Below are 8275 nucleotides of genomic sequence, written 5' to 3' on the forward strand. Positions count from 1 at the left end.
AAAAGAAAGACAGCTATAGGGAGTAAACTAACGATACTGTTACCTACAATCCACTGCTGTTGATGTTACTGACCATGTCATGAATGATGTAATATGTGACATCATCAACAGTGGATTGTAGGTAACAGTATCCTTAGTTTACTCCCTAGAGCTGTCTTTCTTTTAACATAACTGTGTATTTCCTTCCTTTATAGTTACTGTTCTTTTTTAAAAAATATTTTTTTGGTTAGCTTCCGGTACGCGTACCGGGTAGCGCTCCGGGAGCGAACTAAGAGAAATACAGGTTGGCAGAGTTCCAAATATTCTACCAATTTTTTTATAATGGGGAGTTAGTTCTGAAAAGAACTTTTTTTTTTATTTTTTGTTGTTTTATATTTTTTTTAGTATTTTTTGAACATTTTTTTACTTTTTTTGTATTTTCTGAACGTTTTTAAAATTTTTTTGGTTTTTTTGGGGGGGGGGGAAACAAAAACGATCCATTATAAAGGGCTCAACAGGAGCAAAAAAAAAAAAAGAATTTATTTTTTGGTGCGTCTTGTGCAAACATTAATATGATTTTGAATTGCTCGCAAAATCAAAGTGATGCTACTTTCTCTGTAGCAGATGAAAGCGCCACATTCCACGCACACTTGTTTTACGTGCCCAAACAACATTTGGATGTTTGCAATCACCTCCCTCGCCTCTGGTCCCGACACCTCTGGAACCACCGATCTTCTTGCCATTTGGAGGGGATTTTGTTGTTGGTCACGTAGCTGGGCAGCACTATAATTATTTGGGTGCCACCTACTCATATGCCGATGCATAGTATGATTGCCATAACTATATTTTTTATCAGTGCCCCTTGACAATCTGTCACCGCATATGCGGCAAAACACGTAACGAGCATTCACTTTCTTTTGCCCCTTAGGAATTCTGTAGAATTGCCAGATATAATTCTCCTGTCGATTGTACCTCCTGGGCTCCTCTGGCAAAAACTCATGCTCTTCCTCCTCTTCCTCCTCTTCCTGTTCTTCCTCTTCTTGCAGAATTACTTCTGCAGGTGGTCCTCTCTTTCTTGGATTTGGTGGAGGTGGTGGGCTAGCACCAGCTGAAGCTACTAATGAAGCCATCACAAAGTCTCAATAAAGGGTCTTTCTCTCACCAAGATGAAAGTCAGAGTGATGAAAGAAGGAGGGGTTTTCATCATTTGGGAAAAACAAAAGTTCTAAACCAATGAAAAGTGTCCATTTTAGATCACATGACCTTGTATTACATCATTAGGAAACCAAAAGTGAAATGAACCAATGAAAAGTGTTATTATCGAGTCACATGACCTGCTATGTTTACATTACGCGGTCGGCGCCGCGCCGCGGATCGCTTCCGGTTCGCGTACCGCTGCGCTTCCGGGTACGCGAACGTAGCACGTAATATGACGTATTACGCGAGAACGCGAAACGTCATGCTGACGCGAAGCGTTGCGATGTTGTTTTGTAACGCGAGAGGTGCGCTAAAGGAACGTTTACCAGTTCGCGTACCGGGTCGCGCCTCCAGATTGAGCTAACGGGAAGCTAACCGGTACGCGTACTGGGAGCGAAACAAAAAAAATACAAAAAAAATTGTATAAAAAACATGTAAAAAATATTTTTCTTTTTAAAGAATAATACATTGTAAAGGTTTTGATATTAGCTATTAAAAAACCAATGAAATTCACTGAAAAAACCATAGGTTATAGACCATATATAGTTAGGAATTAGCATTTACAAAACCTTGAAAATTCACTGAAAAAACCATAGGTTATAGACCATATATAGTTAGGAATTAGCATTTAAAAAACCTTATTTTACTCACACAAAACCATTGAAATTCCATATATAGTTAGTTGCACTAACTATATATCGCGCACCCGCAATCCACTGCTGATGATGTCACATATTACATCATTCATGACATGGTCAGTGACATCACTGATGACATCACTGATGACATCTCAAATGACATCACTGATGACATCACTGATGACATCTCAAATGACATCACTGATGACAACATCCAGTGATTATGTGTTTCTGTAAAGTTTAAATATGTTTTACATATTGAAGAATGAGTGGATGTATAAGTGTCTGAATGAAGGTTTTAGTAGGTGCGTGATTGACTGTATGAGTGAGTGATTAAATGCGTCTTACTAAATGCACGGGTTAGTGACTAAACTGTCTGAAAGTGTGCATCAGCATGTCTGTTGTTGTGCAAGCTGCTGCATGTGTTGATCAGTAGCTATATAAGTAGCTATATGGGTTATTGATTGGTTGCACAAGTATTTGTATGGGAGACTGAGTGTGTGTATGGCTGGCTGGGAGGTGTGTGACTCTGTGCAGATCAATGTGTACTTGTATCAGTGATTCTATAAGAGAGTAAGTATGTGTTAGTATATGTTTTAAAATGTAAGGTACTCTATGTTTAACTGTATAGATTAGAAAATGGAACTGTGATTGATTCTTTACAGGACTGACTAGGTGTGTGAGTAACTCCATGGATGAGTGGCAGAGTGTGAGTGTCTGTATAGGTGTATGAGTGCATATGATAGTGTTGTAAAGATGAGTGATTGTATGTATGAATGATTGTATGGGTGAATGAGTGAATGTGTGTGTAGACGTAGGAATCAGTGAGTGCGTATGTAGTAACTAGTATTGGTGTGTCAATGGTTTCAAAAATTATACTCTGTATTTAACACTGGGTGTAACAGAGGTTATATTAAAGTGTGAGGAGATGCATTGTATTGTCACATTAATGATATCATCATTGATGTGACCATTGATGTCAAATGAGATATCATCAGTGATGTCATTTGAGATGTCATCAGTGATGTCATCAGTGATGTCACTGACCATGTCATGAATGATGTAATATGTGACATCATCAGCAGTGGATTGCGGGTGCGCGATATATAGTTAGTGCAACTAACTATATATGGAATTTCAATGGTTTTGTGTGAGTAAAATAAGGTTTTTTAAATGCTAATTCCTAACTATATATGGTCTATAACCTATGGTTTTTTCAGTGAATATATATATATATATTACCTACTGGCGGTCGCCAGTAGGTATATATAGTTAGGATTTTTTCTCTATGGGTTTTTTGAAAATTCTATGTCTAATAACTTTGGCGTTTGTGGACGGAATCGGCTGAAATTTTCAGGAAAATGGCACATTTTGTTTCTGAGCAGCCCTTGAAAATTTGGGGGGGGTTCGTCCAGTGGGGGCCGAGAAAAAAGGGGGGTCCCAAAACGTGTTTTTAACATTGAGTTTTCCATAGGGCGGTTGGCCTCACTTTTAGCCCGAACGGCTGAATGGATTTGCACGAAACTTGGCAAAATTGTAGGGACTGGTAGCCCGATGTGCCTTTTGTAGGTCTCAATATATGTGCTCCAGTGGATTTTGAGAAATTAACGTTTAAAAAAAGATATATATCTGTAACAGCGGACCGGTTAGCGCTCTGGTTCGCGGACTTTTCGCGCAACGGAGCTTTGTGAAGCGAAGCTGATTGGTTCTCCGGCGTCTGTCAACATTCCAAACAGTCCGTAGCGGCCGCCATCTTGTCTCTCGGTAGGATCGAGAGACAAGAGGAGGTCAAAACAAAGGGGGAAATAACTATAAGGGGGCATAGTAGATCCTCGCTGACCCCCTAGGTTTGATGTGGAGGTTTTAAAAGGGCCCCGCGGGGCAAAAAAAAAACAAAATAATAATAATCGAACGGCTGAATGGATTTGCACGAAACTTGGCAAAATATTAGGGACTGGTAGCCCGATGTGCCTTTGCTAGGTCTCAATATATGTGCTCCAGTGGATTTTGAGAAATTAACGTTGAAAAAAAGATATATATCTGTAACAGCGCTCCGCTTCGCGTACTTTTCGCGTTACGGAGCTTTGCGAAGCTGATTGGTTCTCCGGCGTCTGTCAACATTCCAAACAGTCCGTAGCGGCCGCCATCTTGTCCCTCGGTAGGATTGAGAGACAAGAGGAGGCCAAAGCGAAGGGGGAAATGACCATAAGGGGGCATAGTAGATCCTTCCTGACCTCTTAGGTTTGATGTACCATTTTGCCAAGTTTGGTGTAATTCCGTTCAGCCATTCAGGCTGTAGACGTATGTAAATGTCCTATGGAAAATTGCATGGGGAAAACACATTTGAAAGTGTTGAAATTTAGAACCAATTAAAATGTTACTTTGGTTTTGTATTTGTGTGTGATGAAAGTTAATTGGTTATGTATATATGTCAAATGAGAGGAAACCACAGCCATTTTGTGATACTACTGTCTGAGGTACATTTGTGAGGAATTTTTGGTGGTGAATTTCTGGTGTTTGATTTACACAGTACTAACACTTCTGCTACTTTTAAAAAGGTGAGTTGTTAATTTGTATGGGGAACTATGTTGTACACTTGAAGATAATTTGAAAAATGTTTTCTGTTATTTATTTGCAGTCCTTCTGTTATACTAAATACTTGATAAAGTTAGTTTTATATTATGTATTACTAAAGACGATAAATGAAAGTGATTATTTTTTTCTGCAATTTACAGCAAGCAATTTCAAAATAAAATGGCTCACTATGAAGAGACCGTGGCAATTTCTTTTGAATTGTCCAACACATTGATTGAAATTGAGAGCACCAATAATGAAATATTGTCACAAGGAGGACATGACTTGTATGATTCCATTAGATTGATTGAAATGGACAGCACCAAGAATGAAATATTGTCACAAGGAGATGACTTGAATGATTCCACTACATTGATTGAAATTGAGAGCACCAATAATGAAATATTGTCACAAGGAGGAGATGGCTTGTATGATTCCATTAGATTGATTGAAATGGACAGCACCAATAATGAAATATTGTCACAAGGAGGAGATGACTTGAATGATTCCACTACATTGATTGAAATTGAGAGCACCAATAATGAAATATTGTCACGAGGAGATGACTTGAATGATTCCACTACATTGATTGAAATTGACAGCACCAATAATGAAATATTGTCAGAAGGAGGAGATGACTTGAATGATTTTTTTGATCAATCTCTTGATGGCGAATTTATCGAGTGTTTGGAGACCATAGAGTTACAAGAATCATCATTGGAGACTTTTAATGATGACATTGCTGATGAGGACATGTTACTAGTTCTTTCAAATTTAGAAAATTCTGAAGAATAAATTTATATTTAGAAATCAAAAATTGTTTGAGACATTATTCATTTTTATTTTTAATTTATGAGGTTGTAGCGAAGTGATTGTAGTATAAAATGAGACTTATAGTATAGAGTGCAACATTTTTATGTTACATGGTAAGTTTACTCATATTTACTTCCCTTCTGCCACTATATTATCTCCAATGTGTATTTGACATGTCTTCTTCATCTCCGGCCTCCTTTCTCTCACTGTGTGTCTCCGATGCATCTTATCGCTGCTATTTTGTGTAATTACAGAAGAGAGTAAAATAAAATAGTTCGGAACGTGAAAAGGGGGCAAAGTAGAGTACTCCTCACCCCCTAGGCCTTTTTAGGCGGTCCCAAAAGGATCAGTTTCTGCTTTCCTGAGAGATTATGGTATGAGTTCCATATACCACAATAACTTGCATTACAACATGCAAGATATCTATCTCCTATTACCAACTTTTGGAGATATTCGCGCTAAGCGCGAATATCTCCAAAAAGCTACCACCTGCCCTGAGCAGTTCTTAGCCATGTTATCCAATGGGAGGTGGATAACATGGCTAAGAGTATTAGCTCGGTAATGCATGAATATCGCTGAGTTTTTAGCGATATTCATGCATTGCGGCCGTTTATTATCGCATTTGCGATGAACCTTGATAATAGTAAGGTTTATCTTCGATAATTTCTGACGATGCTTAGTGGTAAAAAATTGGTTGGTAAGCATCGTTAGCGATAAATATCGCTTAACTTTGGTAATATGCCCCAACGTCTGTTAACGTTCGATTCGAAGGAAATGAGGAAGTGTTGAAAAACATTGTCTGCGCCATCTTGCCTTTTTTGAAATGCCACACTTTTGTCGTGCACGGCAGCCATTTTAGATGTCTTGACCAGACCCACTCTCTGCACGCTGTCGATTCGTAGCATGGCTCCTCACCCTCGTAAGCATCTCCCCCAGGCACTGGTCACCACCGCTCTCTGTCTTATGCATGGGCAATAAACCTTCCCCCATCTGCGCTGCTCTTCCCTGAGAATCACACTCTGTGCCCGCCCGACACCTCCCTTTCGCCCTATTCACTACCGCACCCTCTGACACTCCTCTTCCTCTGTGTCCGATTGTCCAGGCTATCAGCTAGCCCTGCAGATGTAGTTTATGGCTCCAGCTGTAAAGATTCACCCCTCTTCAAAGGAGTTATAGTAGATCAAGGCCCACACCCGATGAGATCCGTCACACCACACGTGTTCCTACTATCTGAAAACCATCCTGTATTGTGATTGGTGAGGGGACCGAGCCTGAAGCGGAAGATTCTAGGAATGACTCTTTGTACATCAAAGTTTTTACAATTATGTGTCACATTAAAAATATATAGCACTCCAACAAAGTAGTAGGAATATAAAACTTTAATAACATATAAATATATACAACAAAACAAAAACAGTAAAAACATTTAAACAACGAAGAGACCGTGGCAATTTCTTTTGAATTCCTGATGAGGACATGTTACTAGTTCTTTCAAATTATGAAAATTCAGAAGATGTTGCCTGGGGGTGGGTCGTCAGTAGCAGTCTGTTGTGCGAATAGTTCCAAGGCAGCAGAACGCGCTGAAATCTAGATGGCACGAAAGTGATGTCTAGTAAGTTGCCGCCCAGCAAATAACGGCGTGGGGCGCCGCGGGGGTGAGTGAGTCCAGTAGGCACCACAGCTATTCTTACCGGCATTGCAGAATTACTGCTGGGGACAATGCCTGTGCTGTAGCAGGGTCACAGCAGAAACAAAAAGGATTCTGTTGAAGATGTTGTTGGTTTTCAATTTGAAAACAGTTCTGGTGTCAACTGCTATGCTAATGTAGTGGTTAATGTTTTGTTTTCTCTAGAAAATGTAAAAGAGGGGGAGGCAGTCCAAAGTTCCGTTAAAAGGGCAAAGGAAAGGATCGGTGGTTTGAACTATCAGTCAAAAAGGGGAGGGGGTGCAATAATTTTTCCTACCGGGTCACACTGTGCTTTCACCGGAAGTGAGGTCTGCAGGATTGTAGTAATTCAAAGTGAGGCTGGCGCCAGCATGGGAGCGCCGACGTCCCGCGGATACAGTTTCGTCACTCCACGGGCGATCATGGCAGTCATTCCCCATCGGGGGTCGGAGACTCCCGCGGCTCCTCTAGAATCTTCAAGGTCGTGGAGGACTACGGTGGTGGAGTCAACCAGTGACCGGGCCATTTCTTTATGTTGGGCCCGCTCTTGCCAGGTCGACCGCCATTTTGAGAGTTCGGCAGCTACCGGCGATCGCGGGGTCACATGAGCGGACGGGCTCCACCCTGCCGGGCGAGACGTTGCAGCATGGCCACAGTGGAAGAACCGTTATCTAGGTCGTTCCGAAACTGTGCAGCACTGTAGTTGTTAGGATGCCACCGCCTGGAGCGCTGAGGGTGCAGCTGGGAAGCCTCCACCTGGGGAGGCGGGAGAGGCCTGTTCGCACCGTCTCTCCCTCCCAGTGCACCCCACGGCGTCTCGCTTGAGATTTGTTATGGCCGGACCAGGCGATGAGGACGAGGGGGGGGTCGGAGGCATGTGCAAGACATCCCCCTCCAGTGTTGTCGCAGCCATTATAAAAGAAAGAAGTGTCCCGTCCGTCTTCGGGCCGGGCTTCCGGTGGATGTCGGCCGGACGCCCCTGGCTCTGGCCCCATGAACGGGTTTCTTGGTTTATCGGCTGCAGCCGGATCCCGTCGGCCTCGGCCCCCCGACCGTTGGTGGTCGGACCGGAAGAGCATGTGGCGGGACTACCTGCAACTCTCAAGGGCCACCGCGGCCGGACTGGGAGAGAGAGGGGAGGGTCGAGGAGACATTCCCCCCCCCTGCAACTGTTCAGCGTTGTAAAGGCAATCCCCTGGCCGGGTCCCGCTGGTCTCGGCCTCTCCTCCGGCTACACCCTACGTTAGGATCTCCTGGCCGAGGCGTGGCAGCAGGACCTGCCTTATATGGGCTGCTCCCGGCTGGGCGTAGCCGGAACCCTGCCCCACCTTGGAAGTTTCCAGAGTGGGGGTGGATGTTCTACTGACTTGCATTTTCCCTAGTCTATCGATTTTTTTGGCGTGGCAGG

Source organism: Lissotriton helveticus, chromosome 6 (genome assembly GCF_964261635.1).
Source record: "Lissotriton helveticus chromosome 6, aLisHel1.1, whole genome shotgun sequence".
In the NCBI taxonomy this organism is placed as follows: Eukaryota; Metazoa; Chordata; class Amphibia; order Caudata; family Salamandridae; genus Lissotriton; species Lissotriton helveticus.